The sequence below is a fragment of the Pinus tabuliformis genome, chromosome 5_1 (genome assembly GCF_031772625.1).
Source record: "Pinus tabuliformis cultivar Carrire ecotype Pingquan chromosome 5_1, CPIR1, whole genome shotgun sequence".
Taxonomy (NCBI): domain Eukaryota; kingdom Viridiplantae; phylum Streptophyta; class Pinopsida; order Pinales; family Pinaceae; genus Pinus; species Pinus tabuliformis.
The window spans coordinates 935,663,877-935,689,324 of record NC_142305.1 but is presented as its reverse complement, the minus strand read 5'-3'; the positions used below and the strand labels follow the sequence as shown (position 1 = coordinate 935,689,324).

Below are 25,448 nucleotides of genomic sequence, written 5' to 3'. Positions count from 1 at the left end.
GAGTTTGACTTTACCCCTCTAAACACAATCTCTGATGTGGTGGTACCGAATCTCGATGTGCTTGGAGCAATCATGAAACGTTGGATTTTTAGGGAGCTTGATGCAACTCTAATTACCACAATAGATGATTGTGGGCTCCAACTTCTGACTAAACAACCAACAAGTATCTTCCTCAACCATATGGCCTCGCAAGCTGCCAAGATAGCAACCATGTACTCAGCCTCATTTGAGCTCAGTGCCATTGAAATCTAGTTCCTATTGAACCAAGGAAAAGTTGTTGACCCAACATTGAAACTACAACCTGAAGTGCTCTCCGTGTCTACAGAACCCCCTGCATCTATGAAGCCATGAAGCTTCACACCATTAACCCACCTGTACAACAACACATAATTTGTTGTGCCCCTGAGATACCTCAACACATTCTTAGCAGCAACCCAATGCACTCTAGTCGGCTCAACCATGAACTGCCTCAACTAGTTGACTGCAAAGTAAATGTCTTGTTGTGTGTTCACCAAATACATCAACAACCATATGAGTTGCCTGTAAAGTGTGGGATCAACTCACTTTGTTGTAGTAGCATCCACCTTCCTCCAGTTTGTGACTAAAGGCGTGGTCATGGGTGTTGAATTTTTGTAGATATGGTTGGTCTTCATAATTATATTCATTGTCTTTGTAATGTAAAAAAAATTGTAAGACATGTTCGTAATGTCTTTTTGATTATTTAGCCCTTGAAAGAATTTGTGTAAGGCATGTTCTTCATGTCAGATTTCAAAGCAATGTTACTTGGGAGCGGGAGCGGGAGCGGGGAGCGGGAGCGAAAACGGGAGCGGGAGCGACCATTTTCAGAAGCTCCCGGTTTGGGAGCGAATCCCGGAGCGATTTTTTAAAAATATATATATTTTTTTATTTTTTTATTTTTGATACATATATGTCAACAAAAACATGTAGAATGATGAATTAGATATAAAAAACATAAAAAAGCATAGATTGAACCATATAACAACAATCATCTAGAAGTTATAATCTTCATCAACCACGTCCGCAAGTTAGTAACATAGTAACATACAACATATTGAGTCTCATGATTCATCAATCTTAAAGTTTCAAGCTTTCAAAATTCAATATATAACATTTATCATCATTGATCACCAAAGTTGTACTTGTAAGCTAAGTGTAACCATTACAACAAATAATATCTAACATGAAATGAAATGTTATAAAATGAAATGAAATGAAACAACTTTCAACTTTCATGAAGCATCATATTCATTATTCATTACTAATGAGTTATAATTGCCAACTTCAAACTTAAATTGTCATATATTGTTTAAAAAAATATCATAATAAATATGAAAGAGTCAATAGTTATAAAAGCTACTAGAAACTAGAAAAGAGAAGTAAATCTATTATCTATTTCTTATGCTTGGGCCTCTTGCCACCACGAGAAATGTCTAATTTTTTAGTCTTGTTGCAAAATCGGGATCTTTGTCATTAATATCACCCTCCAAGCATTAATATCCAAAGGTATCTTTGTCATTACCTTTGTATCTGTATAGGGATCTTTGTCATTAATATCACCCTCTAAGCATTAACATAAGATAGAAAAAGCATAGCATGTCAAGTCAAGATTTTGTTTGAGTGATGCGTACATTTTTAGAAGGGTCATGATAGAGGAGTTCGACAACCAATGTCACTAACATTAAGGTACATAGAGGGATTGGTACTCTTGATTAAATATGAGTTCCATACCCTAATACATGACAAAATTCAATGGAAACATTGCAATCCCCCAATCCTGAAATCCTGAAAAACTGATAAGTCTGCTGGATTTTGAATGAAATCTAAAATTCTACTTTCTCCATATGAAATCCAATGAGGACGAAACCACTCTTAAACATCCTGAGTCATTTCATGGTAATGTTAAAAATTTAAGTAAAAGGATGAAAATGAAAATTAAAGAAAATGTCACTTTTACTTTAATAATTTAACATTACCATGAATAGCATATCAATACTAGGGCCTAGACTTGATCATTAAGTTGCCCCACTCAAAAACTATTTGTTTCTTTCAAAAAAAATTGCATTTCGAACATTACTACCAAAAAAAAAAATGCAAAAAAGGCAAAACGCTCCCGAAAAGGCAGGGAGCGAAATTTTTTTTAGGGAGCGCGGATCGGGAGCGGGAGCGAGGGGGGGGGCGCTCCCCCGCAACACTGTTTCAAAGAGAAATTTTCGAAATTTGAAATTTGAATTTTTGGCTCCAAGTTAGTCAAGTCGGCCCTCCATCAAGTCAAGTTGGCCCAGTAAGAAAACATACCCATAAAGGACAGACAAATCACTATATAAAGGCATTTGACCTCCTCCATAAGAGCACCATTCAATCATCACACGTGAAGACAAGTTCTGGGCATCCAAGCGAAGGAAAAGTGGAAGAAGAAGAACAAAGATCCATCTCTAGCTTGCATCTTTCACTCTCTAAAGATTTCACACGTGACTCTTTTGGTCAGGCTAAATTTCTAGGTAGGCTGAAATTCTTGGAAACTTCTTGACAATTTTTTTGGGGCAAGCCGAAATTCTGGGCAAATATGTGAAAGCCAAAATCTTGAAGAGTAGAAGTTTGCCCTGGTTTGACTTGACTTGAGGGCTGGAGACCAGATTTGACCATAGTTTGTTGATGTCATAGTGACTAGCCACATTAGATGTATCTCTTGTTGAACAAAAGAATTTCTCTAAGAAAAAGGTTGCTGGGGTTTTCCTAAGGTGAATCTCGTGTTCCCTTATTGTGCATTGTGATCTCTATTGTCTTTATGGTTGATGGTTGAATTTATTAAGTGTAATTGCTTAATGATAAACTAGAATTGTTAAAAGAAGATCTATATCATTCGAAGTAGTTACCAATAGTTCATAAATACTATGCGTGTATCTATTGCACTTTAAAAATCAACATGGTGTCAAAGGTTTGGTGACGAAAGGACATTGAGATCACTCTTGAAGAAGCTTTCACTCTTTGGTAAGAGATCACTCTTGAAACCCTAGATCTACAATCTATTTGCTTGTCTATGACTATGGGTTCCCACATGATGGCAAAAAAAAAATTAGAAGGAGCCACAAACTTTAGGGCTTGGAAGACAAGGATTGATCTTCTTCTTGCAAAAGAAGTCTCTTGGGTATTATGAAAGGAAAGGTCACTGAACCTGAAAAGGATGAAGAGAAAGCTAAGTTTGAGAAGGATGATATCACAAACATGAGCACCGTTGTGGACTCTATCAAGGATTATTTGATTCCCTATGTTTCAAGTCTTCAATCTTCAAAGCAAATGTATGATGCCCTAACCAATTTGTTCACTATCAACAATATTGGTCAAGCCATGAGTTTGAAGAATGAACTTCGTGATGTTAGAATGATGAGGAATGATACTATAGCCTCATATTTCATCAGCGTATCTCAATTAAGAGATCAACTACAAGCAATTGATGAAGTCCTTTCTAATAAGGAATTAGCTACCAGAATCAAGGGATGCTTTTGCAGCAGAAATATGAGGAAGACAAGATGCTCCAAAATTTGATGAACTATGGGCCAATTGTACTCAAGAAGAATCAAGGCTCATATCAAGAGGAAAGATTCAAAGATCTGATGAAGGCAATTCTCAAGCGCAGCACGTTTCAAGAAAGGTGGAGGAAGAAAGAAGTTTGAATTTCAAGGAAGAAATGACGAAAGAAGACTGGAAGAAAGAAGATCTTCTCCTCAAGGAAAGAGAGACATGTCAAAGGTCCAATGTTTCCAATGTCAGAGTATAGTCACTTCAAACATGATTGTCTTCAAAGATCGAATGATAGAAAGAGAAAAGGGAAGCAACATGCCTCTGCAGCAGATTTTGAATAACTTCCAAAGAAACCCAAGAATGAAGATCTAGGTAACAATGAATTTTTCTATTTCTCTACTCTTACTAGTTTTGTTGTAGATAGTGAAGATTTGTTGCTAGTTGATAGTGGTGCCTCAAGGCACATGACAGGAGATCATAACAACCTCACAAGTCTGATGGAAAGAAGATTAGCACAAAAGGTCGAACTTGGGGACAACCACAGTTATGCAGTAAAAGGCATTGGAAAGACATCCACTAAGCTAGAATCAAGTGATAACGTTCATATCTGAATGGAGGCTTTTGTGAGTAGAGTTATTCAAAGATTTGTTCTCTGAATCCATCATATAAAACATTTGAATTGTTGACATGCATCGAACCAGTTAATGTGGTTCATCATCAGGACAGTAGATGATTCCCCCTATTGGATTAGATTCTCTTCATCTAATCGTCTTGATGATGAACCAGATTAGTCAGTTCAAAACACGTTCGCAATTCAAATGTTTTATGTGATGGATCTAGAAGACAAATCTCTGGATAACGTTCATCTTAAAGAAATATTATATGTGCTAGGTTTGAAGAAGAATTTAGTTTCTATTTCATGCTTGGAAGATAAAGGAGATAGAGTAGCTTTTGTTGATGGCAAAGTTCTTGTTTGGCCCAAAGGCTCTAGTATTGATTTTGCTAAAGTAATTGGAATTTGTGAAGGAAGATTGTATAGACTTTTGAAACAACCTACTTGGGCATTTATACATAATGATATTAATCCATGTGAGCTTTGGCATAGAAGATATGCTCACCTTCACTATAAAGCTTTGCCAACCTTAAAGCAAATGGTTTCAGGTGTTCCAGATTTGCAGGAAGAGCATGAAGGAGTATGTAAAGGATGTGCGCTTGGAAAGAATGTTAAGAAGCCTTTTAGGAAGTTTTGGACTTAATCCATTCTAATGTATGTGGTCGTATGCCAGTGAAGTCTCTTAGAGGCTCTTTGTATTATGTAACATTCATTGATGATTTCTCCCACAAAATGTGGATCTACTTCATGAAGACAAAAGATGAAGTCTTTGACAAGTTCCAAGAATTCAAAGTTGAAGTCAAAAATTTGAAGGGAAAGAAGATCAAAATCTTGAAATCTAATAATGGAGGAGAATATACCTCAAAGGAGCTAATTGACTTTTGCAAAGAAGCTGGGATTAAGAGGGAGATGATAGTCGCCTATAATCCACAACAAAATGGACTTATTGAAAGAAAGAATAGATCCATTAAAAAATTCGTCAAGGCAATGATGCATGACCAAGATCTACCTATGTTTCTATGGAGTGAAGCATTGATGACCGTTGTCTACATTCAAAATAGAAGTCCTCATCGAATATTGGAAGACAAGACTCCTAAAGAAGCATTCACCGAACAAAAACACCAGGTTGGTCATTTAAAAAAAATTGGTTGTCATGTTTATATTCATGTTCCTAAAAATAAGAGAAGTTAGAGACTTCAGGTAAGAAAGGAATATTTGTTGGTTATAGTGAATCATCAAAGGCATATAAAATATATATTCCAGGACAAAAACAAGTTGAAGTGAGCAGGGATGTGACCTTTGATGAGAATGTGGCTTATTGGAAGTCTAAAGAAGTGGACATTGATGAAGACGAGGAACATGAAGCTCCTAAGGAAGAAGGATCTGGTCCATCAAGTCCTTCTAAACATCCCATTGATCATCAAGAAGAGCCAGAAGGGCCAAGCGAACTAGTGGACCCGATTGTTCTTGAAATCAAGAAAAGACCAGCTTGGTTAAGATCCACTTTGCAAGAAGTCGAAGGACATGCAGCACCACATGGCACCTTCAAGGAAAGAAAGAGGCCAAAGAGGTATTTTGGTTATGCAACGTTGATGACTAATCTTATTGATGTTGAACCTTCCACCTATGAAGAAGCCACTAAATAGCAAGTTTGGAAGGATGCAATGTTGGAAGAATACCAATAGATTATGAAGAATGATGTATGGAAAATCATTGCTAGACCTGAAGGAAAATCAGTGGTGTCCTCCAAATGGGTATATAAGATCAAGCATGCAGTGGATGGCAGCATTGACAAATACAAGGTGATATTTGTGGCTAGAGGTTTCTCCCAGAAAGAGGGAGAAGACTATGATGAGACTTTTGCTCTGGCCACCAAGTACGCTACTATTACATCCATTATTTCTATTGCTCCTTCTATGGGTTGGAACTTTACATCAAATGGATGTAAAGACTACTTTTCTTAATGGCGTAATTGAATAAGTGTACTTAGAAAAACCTCAAGATTTTGAGGTCCATGATAGAGAGTCTCACATATGCAGGTTGAAGAAATCCTTGTATGGAATTAAGCAAGCACCAAGAGCCTGGTATACTCAAATTAACAGTTATCTGACAAGACTTGGTTTATCCAAAAGTGATTTTGATCCAAACTTGTACTTCAAGGTCAAGAAGAATGAACCTGTTATCCTATTGTTGCATGTTGATGACCTATTTCTGACAAGTATGGAGCATCTAATTATTTGGTGTAAGTGGGAGCTAGCTTCCAAATTTGATATGAAGGATCTTGGATTGATGCAAGAAGTATGGAAAAATCTCGACGAAATCTTTCTTGGTCAAGGAAAATATATTATCAAGATCCTGCAGAAGTTTGGTATGATGGATTGCAAGTCGATGTTAACTCCCATGGTTACAAATCTGAGAAAGCTAAGAGACAAACTGATTTGATAGATCCATCAATATACCAAAAGTTGATTGGCTCATTGATGTACCTAGTTAATACCAGGTCAGACATTTGCTTTGCAGTGAACACGTTGAGCCCATTCCAGGTGAAACCTAGGCACAATCATTGGATTGCAGCAAAGCACATACTGAGATACGTGTGCGTGGTACGGTTGACTTTGGTTTGAGATATGTATCAAACGGTGATATTCAGTTGCAAGGTTATATAGATGCAGATTAGGCAAGGAGTGTTGAAGACAAAAAGAGTACGTATAGACGTTGCTTCACTTTGGGCTCTACTATGATTCCGTGGATGAGCAAGAAGCAGACATTTGTTGCACTCAGTACTGTCAAGGAAAATTATATTCCAGCTAGCTTGGCGAGCTATGAAGAAATATCGTTTCAGAAGTTACTCGCAGGATTGTTTGATCATGTGCTTGAACCGATCGTGATATATTGTGCTAATCAAAGTTGTGTGAAGCTGACAGAGAATGTAATGTTCCATGACAAGTTGAAGCACATCAAGATCAAGTACCACTTCATCCATAACATGGTGTAAAAGGGAGCAGTGAAGCTCCAATATGTTTCCACCGATGAGCAGATTGCAGATATTTTGATGAAGCCTCTATCCCACGCAAAGTTTGTATATTTCAGAGACAAGCTTGGACTTGTGGAGAATGCCTCTCCCATTGAGAGGGAGTGATGAAATAGCATCCTGGACTAACATTCTCTGTGTGTCAAGTGTTGTGACTCGCACTAGGGAGATTGTCTCTATGTCAACTACTATGACCAAAATTAGGGAGAATGGTCTGGAGGACTAACATTCTTCTTGTGTCATGTATGATCCGAATTAGGAAGAATGCTCCTGGAGCATCAGGTTCATTTAGAAATGGGCCCCAAATTATTCTGTTAGAGTGTGGCCTTTGGTGATTCACCAGATGTTGACCTGAATTATGGTGGACCAAGACTAGTCTAGATTCCATGTGTCAAGCATTGACCCGAATTATGGCGACTAGTTGATGCCAAATGATGTACCATGTGTCTAAAGCACTGACTCGTATTATGGTGAGGAGATACCATAGGTCTGTTGAAATGTGTAACTAGGTTCAGTCTTCATAATTGCTATTGTGATCATGGGTTTCATGCTCAAGAAAAATTTATTTGTAAGTCAAGCACACATTGAGTGCTCCTAGGTTTGTCATAGAATTATGAAGTCAAAAGAGTCATTGTCATACATGTAAGACCCCTTTGGGCATGTTGTATCTTGTAAAGGATTTTTTTGTAAAGTTAAAAGTGTCATAAAGACCCTCCAAGACCTTGTCAAACAAGTCGACCTATAAAAAGGATCAAGTTAGCTTCATGGGAAGCAATTCGATCTCTTAAGAAGCTTATATATAAGAGAACCTCGACTTCATTTGAGAGACATTCATTCAAGCAAGAAAAAAGTTCGATCTACTCAAGAAAGAAGTTGGAAGACAAGGAAAAAGGACGAAGTTCAAGGAAAATAAGAAGAGAAGCAAGATCAAAGTTTTGGACCTCTCTCTCTCTCTCATGCTAGGGTTTCTAAAGTAGCTATTAGACCAAAATTGCAGAAGTTATTGGGAAAGTCGAAGTTACAGAAGAAATTGTTGGGGAATTCGAAGTTGCAAAAGAAGTTGCTAGGGAAGTCAAAGTTGTTGGGAAGTCAAAGTTGTTGCTAGGTCAAAATTGTTGGAAGGTAGAAGTTGTTAGAAGTTGTTGGGTCGAAGTTGCAAGAAGTTGTTGGGTTGAAATTGTTGGAAGTTGCTAGGTCAAAGTAGTTGGAAGAGTTCATCAAGAAGGAGAAGTTTGACTTGGTCTTAGAAGGATCTTTGACAAGGGTCCTAGGTCTTGGAATTCGTCATTTGAACATTCGATAAAAAGAGAAGAATTCTTGTTGGTTTTCCTCTCATGAGGAGAGGTTTTGGCCCTAACTGGCAGCCTACATTTTGTGTCCTCTTGTCTATTTGATCTTCATAATTTGGTAGTTGTTTGATGATAACAACATAATAATAATCAAGTGAAAGAATAAGCTTAAAATACATCACAAGCAGTGATCAAAGTAAGAGAAATCACCCTAATCTAGTTGCCCTTCATTTCTCAACAAGGTTTGAGGTACTGACCTGAATGATGCTACCATAATGATGTTGTTGAGTTACCATGTGTCAAAGTTATTTGACCCGATTATGGTAAATGGGTGATGCTATAGGATTACCATGTGTTACAATCGTGACCCAATTATGGTGATGATTTGTTATAACTTTTTCTTAGAGAATTTGTTCACAATGAAGAACATCTATCTAGTCATTATGAATACCTCCCTAGCTAAGAGGGAGTGCTGAATTTTTGTAGCTATGGTCGGTCTTCATAAATATATTTGTTGTTATTGTAATGTAAAAGAATTTGTAAGACATTCCTCATGACTTTTGATTATTTAGCCCTTGAAAGAATTTGTATAAGACATGTTCTTTATGTCGGATTTAAAAGAGAAGTTTTTGAATTTTGAATTTTGAATTTTTGGCTCCAAGGTAGTCAAGTCAACCCTCCCTCAAATGAAGTCAGCCCAGTGAGGAGACACACCCATTTAGGACAGGCAGATCACTATATAAAGGCATTCGACCTCTTCCACAAGAGCGTCATTCAATCATCACACAAGAAGGCAAGTTTTGGGCATCCAAACGAAGGACAATCGGAGGAAGAAGGGGGAAGATCTCTCTCTAGCTCGCATCTTTCTCTCTCTAAAGATTTCATATGTGTGACTCTTTTAGGCAAGCTGAATTTCTAGGCAATTTTCTAGGTAGGCCGAAATTTTGGGCATATCTGTGAAGGCTAAAATCTTGAAGAGCAAAAGTTTGACTTGGTTTGACTTGACTTAAGGCTTGGAGACCAGGTTTGACCATAGCTTGTTGATCTTGTTGATGTCATAGTTGACTAGTTGCATTAGATGTATCTCTTATTGAACTGAAGAATTTCTCTAAGGAAAAGGTTGTTGGGTTTTCCCCCAAGTGGGTTTTCCCAGGGTAAATCTTGTGTTCTCTTTTTGTGCATTGTGATCTCTACTGTCTTTATGGTTTATGGTTGAATTTCTGAAGTGTAATTGCTTAATGATAAACTGGAATTGTTAAAAAAAGATCTATATCATTCGAAGTAATTACCAATAGTTCAGAAATATTGTGCTTGTATCTATTGCACTTGAAAAATCAACAATGGGCCTACAATCTTGTATGTGGAACCTCTTGAGAATCTCCTGCTTGTACCTGCCCTATCCCAAGAAGATCTCCTCATCACCTTGCCATACCTCCAACCCAAGGAAATAGTGCATCAGCCCTATGTCCTTCAACTCAAACTCCTCTACAAGATCTCTCTTACAGTCACTCATGAGCTTCTCGTCCCTTGTCAGTATCAAATTGTCAAAATAGAACACAAGAATGAGAGGATACCCCCCAACCACAATATAATATAGGTTAGGGTTATCTTCACTCTTGGTGAAGCCCAATCCTAGAGTGTAATTGTCTGTCCGAGCATACCATGCCCTTGGTGCCTACTTGAGCCCATAAATAGCTCTCTTCAGCCTGCAAACATGTGTGTCTTTGTTGAAAGTCTCAAACCCTTTTGGTTGCTCAACATATATCTCTTCCTCAACAACTTCGTTAAGGAAGGCAACCTTCACATCCATTTGGTGGACCTTCCACCCCATCTACGCTATAATCGCCAAAATGGTCCTAATGGACGAATATCGAGCCACGGGTGCGAATGTCTCATCATAGTCATTCTTTTCGACCTAAGAGAACCCTTTGGGCACAAATATAGCCTTGCACTTCTCCACATTCCCATCAACTGTGTGCTTAATCTTGTACACCCAACGTGAACCAACAATTGATTTTCGAAGTGCTCTTAGCACAATCTCCCAGACGCCATTCTGCATGATAGTGAAATACTCCTCCACCATGGCATCTCGCCATGCCTACTGAGAAGATGCTTCCTTACAACAAGAAGGCTCTGAGTCGTTAATCTTAGTCATAAGTGTCGTGTACCCTATATATTTTTGTGGCAATTTACTTTGTCTGAATATGGAACCAGGGGCCCCAGCTCTATCCTAAGCAACCTTAATCAATTGATCTGCCCACCTGGCTCGTCCTCTCCCTACGCTAGTAGTCACTAGTTGAGAGGGTCCCTCTAGCTCTACTCTCTCCTCTTGTTCCTACGTTTTCTCCTCATCTACATGTTTGTCGGCCTACCCAACAACTAGATGGGATGAAGTCTGAGGAGCTGGTTGAGCCTCCTCTTCCAATGTTGCACCCTGCTCATGCTCCAAGGACTTCCTAAGATCCCTTTCCTCCTCAAATCTCACATCATGCTTGATCATTGTCTTCTTGAGTGTTGGAATATACACCCTGTACGCTTTATATGTCTCATTGTGGCCCACAAAAATGCCCCTCTTTGCTGTGGGCTCCAGCTTCTTCCGGTTATCAGAAGACACATGGCAGAAAACAAGGTTTCCAAAGATCCAGAAGTGAGACACATCAAGCTTCTTGCTTGTGAAAGCCTCCTCTGGTGTGACTCTACCCAGCACCCTGTTTGGACTCCTATTCTGCAAAAACACTGCATTATTGGATGCCTCTACCCAAAGAAACATTGGCAGCCCCTAGTCATGCAACATGGCCCTAGCCACTCCAACAATGCTCTGGTTCTTGCACTCAGCCATCCCAATCTGTTAAGCGATATGAGGTGCGGTGAGCTCTCTCTTTATGCCTTCCTTGACACACAAATCCTTGAAGGCATTGGAGATATACTCCCCACCATTGTCTGATCTCAACACCTTGATATTTCTACCAATCTAGTTCTCCACCAAGGCTTTGAACTCCACGAACTTCGAGAAGACTTCATCTTTCTTCTTCATGAAGAAGATCCAAGTCTTTCTCAAGTGGTCATCAATGAAGGTGACATAATATTTGTATCCCATAAGGGATGGAGAGGAAAATGGTCCACAGAAATCTGAATGTACCAACTCTAAGATACTCTTAGCACTATTGTCTCTGCTAGGAAAGGATGTCTTGGCCTTCTTGCCAAGTGTACAACCCTTGCACATGCCATGTTAATGTTGCATTGTGGCATCCTTGTGGCAATCTCTCTCAAGATTTGCAATGCTACATGGTGTAAGTGACCCATATGCCTATGCCATAGCTCCCCTAGGTCACAACTCCGCTCACTAACTCCTTTGTTGGTCAAGGTCGTGGTTGTCTCAAACTGTAGCCTATAGAGGTTCTTCACCCTAACTCCAATCTACTTAGCTGCTTCGGAGTTGAAAGGCTTGATAAAGGCCTTTCCTCTACTGAAGATAACCTCATAACCCTTGTTCTCCAAGGTTGAGACTGAAACAAGGTTTTTCTTCAACCCTGGGATGTAGATGACATCTCTAAGGTAGAGAGGATTCCCAGAATCCCTCTCAAACTTAACAGCGCCAATGCCCTTGGCTAGGTGCTTGCCATCATCTCCCATCTCTATGTGAAACTATATGTCCTTCTCTGTCAACTTGTTGAAATATCCTTTGTTCCCGGTTATATGACAGGATGCTCCACTGTCAATATACCATACGCTACTGGGCATTGAGCTTTCCATGCAAGATATGAGCGAGAACTCCACCTTAAACTAAGAAGTGAACTCCTCGTCTTCGGTTGATGCTGCCACATGGTCCTTCTTGGACCCCTTCTTGTTCAGACACTTGGTGAAATAGTGCCCAAATTGATGACAAGATAAACACTTTATTTTGTTGAGATTTTCTTCTTCTTGCCTCTTGAATTGGACTTGACTGCTCCTGCGTTTTTCTTTCCCTTGGCGTTGCCCCTAGAGCAAGGTTTTCCTCTCCCTCAGTCTTCGCATGGGACCCAGATTTGGCCTGCTTCCAGGTCTCCTCTTCCATGCAATCACTCCACGGCCTCTCCCATCCTAATAGGTTTTCTTTGCCACTAATAGCATCAACATTATATTCCCATGACTTGGGAAAACCCAACAACGCAAAACTGACCAAGTTTGTGTCTACGATTGTCTCCGCAACTCCAGCTAACTCGTCCCTCACTTGGGTAAATCTGGTGAGGTAAGAGACCACAGACTCAGACTTGGTCATCTTGATATTTTTGAGGTTTCATTGTCTCATACGGAGGTCTGGTACTAATTCGTTGCTCTAACAAGTGCCTCAAACTGCCTCATTGCCAAAGATTTGCTCCCTAAACCAAATCATTTATCGAAATCTTCTCTAGCTTGCCAAAACTAGATGAAAGATATCTCATGAAATTATGCCAAACAGAATAGAGAGAGGGATTGGCTAGGGTGGAATCTTTCACCAGAAAAACCAATCAGAATAAAAGTTATCTTAAAATCCTCAGAGCCTCAACTCACAAACATAAATATCCATAAACCATGATGAGAAGAATAATTTTCCTCTCTTATTTATAGATTTCCTTTGGGGTTCTTCTCCTAATTTGAATTTGAAGGGCTAACAAGTTTTCCTCCACTTAGCCCCAATTTTGGCTTCTTTAACAAGATTTCCTCCAATTACCCTAATTTACCCAATGTTACCCTAATAATATTGAATAGTGGGTCCACCCCCTTATAATTGACTATAGCCTACAGGGTTGGATAGGCTACTTCGTCCTCCCTTGGGCAATTAATTAGAAGAGGACTTTACAATGGCTAGAGGTGCGAAGGATTGAGGACTTGATTTGAGGCTTATGAGGCCTCTCCTCAGCCCATCATCACTAAAAAATACAACTCAAGTTGTGTTTTTCAATGATGATAGGTTGAGAAGAGGCCTCATAAGCCTCAAATCAAGTCGTCAAGCCTTCCCAACCCTAGACATAACATCTAGCTGGAAATTATCTTTTTCAGCTATCATAGGTTGAGGAGAGGCCTCATAAGCCGCAAATCAAGTCCTCAAGCCTTCCCACCCCTAGACATAACATCTAGCTAGAAATTGCTTTTTCAAAAATTTAATTAAAACCCTCTTGGAAAATCACCCAAAATTTCCAAATTTAATAATAAACTTTAAAGTACATTTAGAAAATGAAATAAATTCACTCTAAACAGTAAAATAGATAAAATTAAGGTTAGTAGATGTAATGTTCCTAAATAGGAATGTAATTGATATTAAGCAAATAAACTGTGCAGCAGCATATAAAAATTAAACACACATCAAACATCCATGAAAACGCTGCCAATAAGGAACTACTAAGCCATATTATTAAAAATTTGCAAGCTAGATACAATATGAAATGGAATGGTGTATCTGGGCTTGTCCCAATGAACAAGCAAGACCAACCCCAGGTGAGAAAATAGTTGAGCTAAAGGTTGCCCAGCTGCTGCACCATTCTGCACTACGTTGCTATAGCAAAGTTCAAACTATTGCCCTACTAAACTTCGACTAGCTGGAAGGTGCTCAAAAACTACCTAGAAAATTGTGCGCTTTTAACTCCGGACTCCTTGGACAAAACCCAGAAGGGAATTTAGCTGGTTTTGACTTTGGATTTTTGGCCCTCTTGGAGCCTCTCCCCAGCTTCCACTGCCAATTTCGACTTGCAAGAAACAACCTGCAAATCCTACTGCAAACTCCTCCAAAATGTTAGTTTTACCTATGCTATCCAACTCCAAGCACCCCGAATGGCTCTTGGCCCAAATAAACTGCTCCCCAAGTCCCCATGAATTGTTGTTGGATGGCCTCTGTGCAGTGCCTCTGTCCAGAAATTCGACTGACTGATGCATTGGTCTAGCTGGCTACAAACTCCAGCGAAAATGCCTTTACTATGTTGCCTCCTCAGTTCCTGGATCTCCCAACAAGCAATGAATCCCCTTGCTGGCTTCCAACTCCTCCTGCGTGTTTCTTGGCTGCCCAGGAATACGCAGTTCCCTCTCTGCGCTGATGGTTGAAGTGTGTTGTTGTCCCTGACTCCCTGAAAACTCTTGTGTAACAACCTCCCTAGGGCGGGCACGGATGGTCCCCCGAAGTATAGGTTGAATCTCCCACGTGAGAGATTCATGGTTAAACAGTCAGTAGACTTGCTAAGCAGCAAAGCGTACAAGTGAGTGTTTGTTTGCAAATGTAGAAGATGGTCGAGAATGAGAGTTGATCCTCCTTTTATTACCTTGGGCCTCCTTAGCCTCATGTGGGCTCCTCCATCCACCCATTCGACTTCCCTCCAAGCACATCGAATGGCCAAGTTCAAATTCCTCATGTGGGTGGCCCCCACATTCCACTAGTTGCTAAATAAAATCGAAATTGCCCCATAGTTCCCAAGTCTAAGTGTGGGGTTCTCCTCCTAAGTCAAAATTGTGCCAAAAATGTGTAGTAGCACCTTGTGACTAATGTTTTTGAGAAGGGACGTGATAGTAGAGTCACTAGAGAGATTTCTTAAGGAATGTGTACTTGTAGAGTGCTGGAAATCTCTGATTTTGTAGCAGATTTACATGAGTACAGCAAGCAAAATACACTCTGAATTGCAAAAAGTCAGCAGATATGAGTGTAAAATATATCATATAAAACACGTATCTCCCCTCAGACTTAAATCTATCTATAAAATTAAATTTCTCCAAGACTTTTTAAGTTGCTAGTAAGATAAAGTAATTGATATCAGCAAGTAATAAAATCCTAAACAAATGCAAAAATTAAAAGGTTTTGGATTTCTTTTAAAAGAATCGCATCTGATACAATTCAATTATTTGATGTTCCCGTCTTATCAATATCAAATGATCTTTCCTTCCTTTCTTTCCATAGAAAAGAAGGGAAAGGTAGGGATGACAGGATTTGAACCTGTGACATTTTGTACCCAAAACAAACACGCTACCAAGCTGCGCTACATCCCTTCTAATCATTAGAAAATGTTGTTTTATAGACATAAAAATCTCTTTCCCACATTTTTCCACCTTCATTTCTCTTTGGTCAGAGTGGTTGTTGGAATAATACCTTGTGCCCCACTTACCTCACCCTTGTTAGAATGTAAAATATGCACCTTCTTAAGTTGATCTTGCCGATAAATCAAAGGAGTGGGTTTGGTCTCTATGAGAAATTTCCCTCAATATTGACTCAATAACCTCAAAGATATTCAAACCTAACTAGGAATGGCCGCTTTGGCTCGGTGTCTCCGATCTTCAGATTGAGTGTGCGATGAATATGAACCCCTGCACAATTTGAAGCTCCCCTTACGAATGGTCCAATCGCTTGGAGTGATCCAGCTGCAAAACAATAAAGCCAAGTGGGGTTTCCCCTAGTTCGCCCTCTCCACGTGATTGAATAGCCCCTCAATGGTGCAACTTGTTCACTGATGTGTAGCTTTACTTATTATTAAGATTATTAGATTAAAATCATGATAACAACGAGATCAAGAAAAAAAATACAAACTAAACCCACTCTGCACAATGAACATAAAGTATGTGGACAAAGGTTTGCAAAATGAGCACTTTTATTAGAATCATGGCACCAATCTCATATCACAACAACAACAAATATGCAAGGGAAGGCTAGCCTTCTATAGAATAATTTGGAACGACTAGATAATGGCTAGTTTGAACTCCTCAAAAAATTATTTTACTAGTCATATTTCATCGCCCCACAAAATGTCAACTTGACTAAATTTCCCAATTTGGTCCATGTTTTCCTTTGCTAATGGTCGGACATGGTCAACCATGAAGAATAGTAAAAAAACAATAGTTCAATGTCCCATTAGTTTGTCTTTGGAGGAATTATAATTAGTCCTTGGAGAAAATAATTTACATTGTAATAGCTACATTCTTGGTCCATAAAGTCTCTAATGGCTAGTTAGACGACCCAACAACTAGTTCACTTCACCAATAGCTAGCTTGAAATTGACTTTTTCCTTTTAATAAATCAACTTGGTCACCTTTTTCTAGTTCTTCAACATCTTGATAATTTGCAAATTCTACCAATTGGGTTCGTTGTAACTCGACCCAATTTCATGTCGATCTTGCTTTGTTTGACCAAATTATGCCCTGCATTGCCACATCATCATTGTCTACCATGTCATCACGACCTGCGTTGAATCTCTAACGTGCTTGGGAATTTGGAGAAATCAAGACATGGGTTTTGTTCCTCTCAATTTGTAGACCAATTTTAACATATAACAAAAATTATGTCAATATTTTCCCCTATTATGCTACCCAGAAACCCATCCTGCCACATCATAATGCCCAAATGGATGATTTATAAGGCCCTTGAGAATTTGGGAAATTTGAAACATGAGTTTTGGTTCTTTCATTGAGTAGACCACTTTAGACGTAATGCATGTGAAAATCCTCACCTTGTCCTATCGCTTGGAACCCTGTTTGACCTATTGACCAAATTTGACCAAGATGTAACTAGCCACTACCACTTCTGATTTTTCTTTCATCACAAATATGATTTACATTTTATCGTTACATGTACAAATTGAACATTATGAAGACTGGCCATCGCTACAAAATTCAATAGCCTACAGGATTTGAATTTGTTGCAGGTGGATCCACTGTGAAAGATTCTAAAACAACATCCACAAGAAGTCTGAGGGTTGCAGCCTTCAGTGAGGGAATGGTAGCTTCCTTTCAGTGATGGTCGAAGAACTTGTACAAGGAGTAGTAGCTTCCTTCCGGTGGTGGCTAGAGAACTTTATCAAGGAGTGGTGGCTTCCTTCCAGTAGTAGTTGGAGAAACAATAGGAGATGATAACCTCCAACAGGTAAGAGCCTACACACTGGTAGAAGTTCACACCAATGCAAGATGTAATAGAAGGTTTTATTTATAATAATAAGAAGAAGACAGAGACAACAACAACGGTGGTTTTTCCCAGTTGGGTTTTCCACCTAACATCCGGTGTTCCTATGTGATGATGTGTATGTTGATTTGTTGATGTGTTGCACTCTGATGGTTCACATGCCTTTATGATTATATATTGCCCATGGTTTATTGTTTATGCTTAGATCTAATGTCATAATGTGTTGCTAGTTAAATGATGATTCAGTTAACATTGCAAATCAAAGTATAAATTGGGTAAGACTTGATTCAGCACGAAATATTGATTCACCCCCCCTCAGTATTTCTAATAAGAGGTACTTGGCTAGTGGGTAGAGTGAGTGCCTTTAGCATCGAGCACGTGTTTTACCATTCAATTGGCATGTAGGAATGGTAATTGGCCCAGGGTTTCACCATTCTTTTGGTCAAAGGTATTGACCTTGCTCCAAGTGACGACTTGTTGAGCTGATGAACCAAGACTAGTCTTGTTGACTACGATTAGAAAGTTCTGACCATATCGCCAAAGGTTTTGGCTAGTGGGTGCCTAGATACATTTACAAAGGGTATTTGACTGTGTTGCATGGATACCCGCACACGGGGGTGGGGTTCTCGAACCCGTCCCGGGTTCCCGCACCCAAGTACCGGATTCGGGTACGGGTTCTTCCCAGACGAACCCAGAAGAACCGGGTTCTTCCATGAAGAATTGGGTTCTTCAAAAAAAAAAATTGGGTTCTTTTCCTTTAATGGGTTCTTGGGTTCTTCGGGTGCTTGGGTTCTTGGGTTCTTCGGGTTCTTCGGGTTCTTCGGGTTAGGTTCTTCATAAAAAAACTATATTAAAAATTTAGTTTTCAAATAATTTTTTTATTGAAATTTAAAAAATAACTTATAACAAAACCTAAAAAACCCTAAATCAATTCTTGTAAATCAATTTGGAATGAAACATTCTTCCACGGTCCTTACCATCAAAACCTGTGTTGCATGGGTACCTGCACCCGGTTTTTTAAGTTTTTTACAAGTCTTGTTTTTTAAGAATTCTTGTAAATCAATTTGGAATGAAACATTCATTCCCGAGCCAAATAACCATCAAATTATAAATTGTAAATGCACACATACAGGTTCAAACATTTTCGGTCAAATAGAAAGTAGGATTGAGACCAGCCATAAGCTGTAATCAGCTGATGTTGTTAAATGGCGAAGGGCTATTTTGGGCAATGGCTAAATTAAGTATCAAAATCTGCCAATTTCTCATAGCATTCTGATAACATCATGTCAAGATTAAAACTAGGAAAATATGCCTAAATCATATATGATCTTTACAAACTTGTACACCAAGTAATCTCTAAAAACTGCGAAGATGTCTTATGTTTAGATAATTAATACTCAGGCAGAGCTTCGCACTCAAAGACAAACTATCCCTCAAGCCATCAGATGGCTGCTGTGCATTTTATTGGGAAACAAAGATTGATAAGCGTGTTTTGTGGAAGGGTAAGGCTACCACTGTTTTTGGGATTGCTTTACCACAGAGCACACCATGCATGGGGCAGGTGGATGATTAGACATCAAGAAAATTCTAGACCACTATCAGGTTGAGAAGAATCTCCTATGAAAAAATTGTGTTTTTATATGGGAGAGACTAAACATTCAAAGCAAAGTTACAAGCTCAAGCTCCAGCCAGAATGAGCAATTTCAATAAGGAGAGACGTTGTCTTGAAATTAGAGCAGGAGGTAGAAATGCTAACACTCCTTGGCTGTGTAGGAGGAAGGGTCTGTACAACCACAGCCTGATTCATTGATAGACATCCTTGCAAATGAACCTAAGCTGCATAGTTATTTTAAAGCCTGTGTGTGACAAAATCTGTCCCAAGTTTCACCAAAATAGCTGAGTCTAGCATTTATCCTAGTATGTATTTTGAATTTTCAGTTTTAGTAGTAGCCTTGAGCTCTCTCACATAGCTGTCACAGTGTCATGGTTACACGGAAAAGATTCAAAAGAACAGTTTTTTGGTGATAAATTTTGAAATTTCAATGTCAATGTTGAATGTTCAATGATGTGCATGTTTAAATGGTTATCATTAAAGTTTTCTTGTTTAAAGTTGAAAAAATATACAAATTCAAATTTCATATATATTATTAATTATAAATTTATAATTTATAAAATATAATTATTAAAATTTAATATTATTATATTACCCGACGAACCCACGCACCCTGTTTCCAAAAATGTCGTCCCCGTCCCCGTCCCCGCACCCACGTTTCCTGGCAACATAGGTATTTGACTAGTAGATAACTAGATCATTTGCATGATGTTGATGCAGGATGCTTTGCACATGGTTCTACGTTACAACATGAAGCGGGTGAATACATTAACATAGAAAGCTCATTCGATCTTTTTCTTTCGATGGAGAAATTGTTCAGCAAAAAAGACATCTGAGAAAGTCAAAATCGAATACCTCCCTAGCAAAGAGGGAGTGTTGATTTTTGGTGGTTGCGATCGGCATTCAGGGCAACCAAATTAAAGAAAAAAATGATTATTTTTTAGTTCATGTAGGCTCCAAAAAGAAATGTCAGCCCCACCATACAAATGGGTGTGACCCTTGGTCAAACCCACCTACTTTGACCACTATATATAGACCATTCGACCTCCTTCCTTGGCATCAATTCAAATCACACAAAATCATCTGATTTCTTGTTCAAGTGTGCGAAAGAGAAGAAAATTTGAAGTTTGACCAAGCTCTTTTGACTCTATTGACCAACGTTGCCCTGTTCTCTTGACCGAATTGCAGAGGCTATTGACTGAATTTATGAGGCTCTATTTGACCGAAATATTGAGGTTGTTTGACCATATTTCCTGAGGCCAGTTTCACCGAATTTCATGTTGAAAATAGTAGCAAGAGAAGGTCCTTTTTGACTTGTGCCTTAGTCAAGAAAGACTTTGATTTATTTTCCTTCTGCCAAGTACGAGTTCATGAGAAGGACGAGTTAGTTTGTTCATATGGAATATGGAAGCTCAGTTATGTGGTTGTCCAAGTGTGAGTTCATATTTAGAAGGGAACGACTTTGATGAGCTTCAAGTCTTGATTGAAGCAAGGACTAGTTAACTGGTGTAGCAATTTGACTTAGTTAACAAGTCAAACTTCACTCATGTTCTAAATTCGAACTTCCCAAATATAGCATGATCGAATCACATAAAAAGAGGATGAAGCCACATCTTTGATCATTCTTGTTTGCACGAGGTTGTGTGTATGAGAGCTTGTTGTGGATAGAGCGTATTGTTGCACTCAAATTGTCAAAGTTCCAAGGAAGCGGAAGTACCAATTTTTTCAACACAATCGGATCACATATCAGCAATCCATGTGTCATGGTTATCCCATTCTACAAGTTATGTAATGTAAATGATCTTAGTAAAACCTTGAGTCTGTAACAACCTAAGTAAGCCTATAATTTTGATGACGAATTCCATTCTAGAATGTTTTTAACCTCCCTGATTACCTGTGTTTCTAAACACGGCTAATTAGAAGAGTTTTTCCCCCCAACTTAAACTCCAAAGCTAGGGTGAAATTTATTGTCAAAATATTAGGTGAGTCCTAGTGTTTTTAGTCGAGTCTGATGTAAAAGTGGTTTGGGAATAATTTAAGCTAGTTGTCTCAATACTTTTATTACAAATCACTTGGTTTGTTAGATCATATTATGTCGCAGATGGGTTACGTGTCTTGAGGGTCTAAGCCAAATTTGTATTCCCTCTTTGAGTCTTGTAAATGTAAAATCTTATGTATTAGAAGGTCGGAAAAATATCAAGTCCCCTAATGTGTAAATTAATTAATTTTTTTGGCAAAATAAAATTAAATCTTGAGCCAGAAAATTAATTAATTAGAGTCGAATTAAATTGTCTTATGAAAATAAATTCTCCAGATGGAAAAAAACGTGGGTCTTAAAAGAATCAATTTTTAAAGGTCCTCCACCAAAGGAATATTGTATATTTCAAGAAAATTTGGACCCTTTGACCTTTGAGGTTAAGTCAAAGTCAAATTTTTCAGGAAATTAACTCAAAATAATTAATTTTTAGTTAGCTAATTAAAATGGAATTAAATGATAAATCTGAAAATTCCTCAAAAATAAAAAAAATTAGAGGCCAAAATTAAAAGATCTTGAAGTGTTTATCAACGGCCAAGATTATTTTGACAGGGATCAAAGAAAATAACCGTTATTTTTCCATTTGGAGGATTTATCTATAAATTAGAGAGTCATTTGAGTCTCTAGCATCTTGATCTCTAGCTAGAAAACTATTGTTGAAGCATGTGTAAACTATTGTCCTGCTGAGAACTATTTTTTCTACTATAATAAAAGACTTTGGGGTGCAACTCAAGGTGTACTTGTTCATTAATCTGTGGTATGTACTAACTACGGGCTTCCTATGTTTTGTTTTACATGAATGTTTGTTTTGAGATAACACATAGTGATTGCAGGTACTTCAGTCCTTGGTCTCCAAGTTCACGAACTGTGGGCAAGGATCATTTTGCTTGGATCCTAAGTTTTTATATAATGGATTAAATCTTCACTAAGGCTATAGCGTGCATGAATTTTCTCAAGCAATTTTGGCCATTCATCAAAGGAAAAATATTACAAAGTTTATCTCTCAAAATCTTTTTGAAACCCTTGTATAATTTGTAAATTATTTTGCTAATTGCGGTTTGGGGATTTTAGATTTTTGTATATATTTGGGGTTTGGGTGTTGTATTTTTATTTTTTGCAAGTTAGATCAAGGGATCAAACAAAAAAAGGGCTAGATCTAGGCCCTTGAGGGTAAGATATAGTCTCTAGACAATTTTGCAGGGACATTCACTGAAAATTTGGCGACAAAATTCAGATCCAAGGAAGAAGAACAATTTCGAGACAAGGGTTTTGTTCTTTCAAGCCTTCCGGGACTGGATTTGGCCTCCTCTAGCCCTGCATCAGCGTTTTTTTCCCTAGCGTCTTGGTTTAGGGCCATATTTTGGCCTTGTCATGAGGCTTTGAGGCCTTTGCCTCCCTCCTCTCTTTCTCGACCCTCCATCCCCTCTGTGGCCCTCTGTCCAGCTCCCCGCGACCTCCCCAACCTTCGTCCTCCTCCATTGTCCTCTCCTCTCAGCCTTTGTCCTCCCTCGGCCCCTCCTCTTCCCTTCAGCTCCCTCCTCCCCTAAGTCGCAGCCCTAAAAGGGCTTACGGTTGCCTCTTTTGAGGCCTTCCCAAGGGTGTCGCAAGCCTTAGGGCCTCAAAACCCTAGGCCGCAGCCCCTAGTGGGCCTTTAGGCCCCTCCTTAGCCCAACGACAGCCCCTTTTGGACTTGTCGTGAGGCCTATTAGGCCTCTTTACCCTAGCCGCAAGCCTATTTAGGCCTTTCCCTTCATTTTTGGCCTCTTCCTTGCCCTCTCTTGGCCCTAAATTTCCCTTGGTTACCCTCTGAAATTTTTTAGACTAATTCTTGGTGTGTTTTGCAGAGAAATTGGTCCAAAGCTTGTGTTTTCAGGAATCAAGTCCTTGAACAAAATTTTGCATAAGTTGGGCAAGTGAACTTCAAGGCCTAGGACCTAAAGGTTTGATCTCTAAACCCTAGCTTCTCACTGTTGTGATTTCTATTTTATAACAACAACATACAAGTCCTAAAACACATTTAAATTGGTCAAAATCACTCTAATTTGCAAAATCTAAAAATTCTTGAATTTTGGCCATGTGGGCATCCTAGATTTGGCTTGGATCTGATTTTCTGTTGGCTAGAATTTACTGCATAAATAACTGAATCAGATCTGCAATTCTCTGAATCAAACACTTAAAGAGGGCTAAAAATTTTCAATTTTCAATTTTCGGCAAAAATTTACTATTCTTTGGATATTTTAGGCATTTTCTTGAGCATTGTTGGGTTGTTGATGTGTCATTTATTTACTGTTGTTATAAATATATCAGATCTGAAAATTTTGCTGAAAACATACCTTAAAGGCCCTAGTACATCTGATTTTTAGTTAACTAAGTTTATCTGATAATTGGGCATACTTTTGTGATATTGGGCAAGCATAAGCATTATTGATTTAGCATTTCCTTACTGCTGTCATAACATTAATGAATGCTGAATTTTCTGAAGTGACACTGCTGATTTGACTATTGGGATCTAACACTTGCGTTGTTTGCTCTAAGTTTTACAAAAATTTCTTAATTTTGCATTAAAAGCACTCCAACATCTAATTTTTTTCTCATTGGTGATCTAAACTGGTTTTGAGTATTGGCATTACTGTGATCGGCATCTCATATCTTTGTGGATAAGTTGATCCGATTGGTGAAGCATCTAGTGGGAATTTATTGAAGTTTGCACTTGTGTTTCTAAATCACTTTATCTCGTTCAAGATTGTCTTCTCATCATTGTCAAGTACTCTTGTAATAAGCTAATTCTCACTAAGTACTTAAGTAACTTAAACAATCTTAACTCAAGATAAATTTCACTCACCATCTTGCATTAAGCATCCTAGATCTAGCTTGCATTAATAATTTACCTCCTAGCATAAGCTAGGTTGATAGAGACATAGGGAAACCCTTCTCATCTAGCTTGAGGGGCCTCAACAACTCCTCAGTTGTTAACACGGTGACCTCGCAGTCGTCAAAGCCGCAATCTCTACAGCGTCGGAGGCACCTGGCGATAGATGCCTAACAAAAGGTATCTTTAATCAGGCCCTAGCCTGCTTCTTGTTGGCCTCCTTCCACAACCTACCTTGGAGCCCAGCTTCAAAATAGTTAAGGGAAGGTTACATTTAGACTAGGCATATAATCTAAAACTAACCAAGATCCTTGCACTTGACGTAGATTTTAGGTCTTGCATTTCATATAGGTTAGTCAAGCATTTAAGAAGCGAGTGTCCATCCGGCCACTTGGTTTCAATTTATAATAAGCGAGAATTGTGACTCCATTAAAGCATTGGTCGCATTACTTGAAAATCTAATCTAATCTAATCAATAAATCTTACAATAATTTAACCAAGTGTCTAGGCCACTCCTCTGTGTCTCCCAGGCAAGTTGGTCCCCAACTTGTCTTCCTTCACTTCATCTCATAGGGACTTCCCCCCATAGTCTGTTGTTGGGAGACAGCTAGAATGGAGTGGACGAGAATCAGAGTGACAGCCCCCGCCTTGAGCGGTTGTCGTGGGTGACTGTATAATCTAGGCGACAACATGTACCTTGGAGGATCCATATCCTATGACAGGAAGACATTCTTTGTGCAAGTTTGTGCTAGGAATTAGGAGGAATTCCTAAAGAATAGGGGCCACTATTGCGTTAGGAAATAGGAGATTTCCAGTGCTAGAAAATAGGGGCAGAGACTACACAAGGATTGAGGAGTTGGGTCGGGTTCTCTACAGGAAGATTTCATGTGTTAGCAGTGAGAACAAGCCTGTTCTCTAGTGAAATAGTGTTGCCTTGTAAAGAGATCAATTGCTCAAATTTCTAATAATAAAATTCTACAGCAGAGCAGAGGGTTTTCCCAGCTGGGTTCCCTAGAAAATTATTGTCTCTTGTGTAATTGTGTCTTTTATTGTTGAGAAATTTTGCGTCTTGGTGAAAAGAAAATTACTTTCACATTGTTCATTCAAGTTGTTCAAGCTGCAAGCAGAATTTCAAGGAAATTCAACATTTCAGAGGTTGTTGACCGAATTTTTGAGGCTCTATTTGACCAAAATTTTGAGGTTGTTTGACCGAATTTGTGAGGCACTGTTTGACCGAATTCTGAGGCAGTTGACTGAAGTTTTTTGAAGCATCGTTTTGGGCAGCTTTGATAGCAGTTTGACTAGGTAGTTTGACTGAGTTTGTGGGAAGTTTGACCGAACTTCTGGGTAGCAGCAGGAGGCCAAAATTCGACCTGTTTGACCAGAATTGCAAGAGGTTAGGCCACTTTGACCAGGGTTGACCTACATTGGATTTTTTGGTTGGTTTGACCAAGTTTGACTAGAAAATCAGTATCTTTTGTTGAATTGGACAATTTCTCCTAGAAAAGATTGTTGGGTTTTCTCCCGAGTTTGGGTTTCCCAAGTGAAAAATTGTGGTGTTTATTGTGCACG

The 25,448-nt window shown here is 38.8% G+C and overlaps 1 protein-coding gene and 1 non-coding gene across 5 annotated transcripts in view; both read right to left on the bottom strand.

Moving 5' to 3' along the window:
* The window catches only part of DEG15 (protease-like protein), a 131,592-nt gene that overhangs the window by 62,918 nt on the left and 43,226 nt on the right, over window positions 1-25,448 (bottom strand). The window lies entirely within an intron of this gene.
* TRNAP-UGG (transfer RNA proline (anticodon UGG)) lies at window positions 15,387-15,460 on the bottom strand. Its single transcript has one exon. It is a non-coding gene; the product is annotated as a tRNA-Pro (tRNA).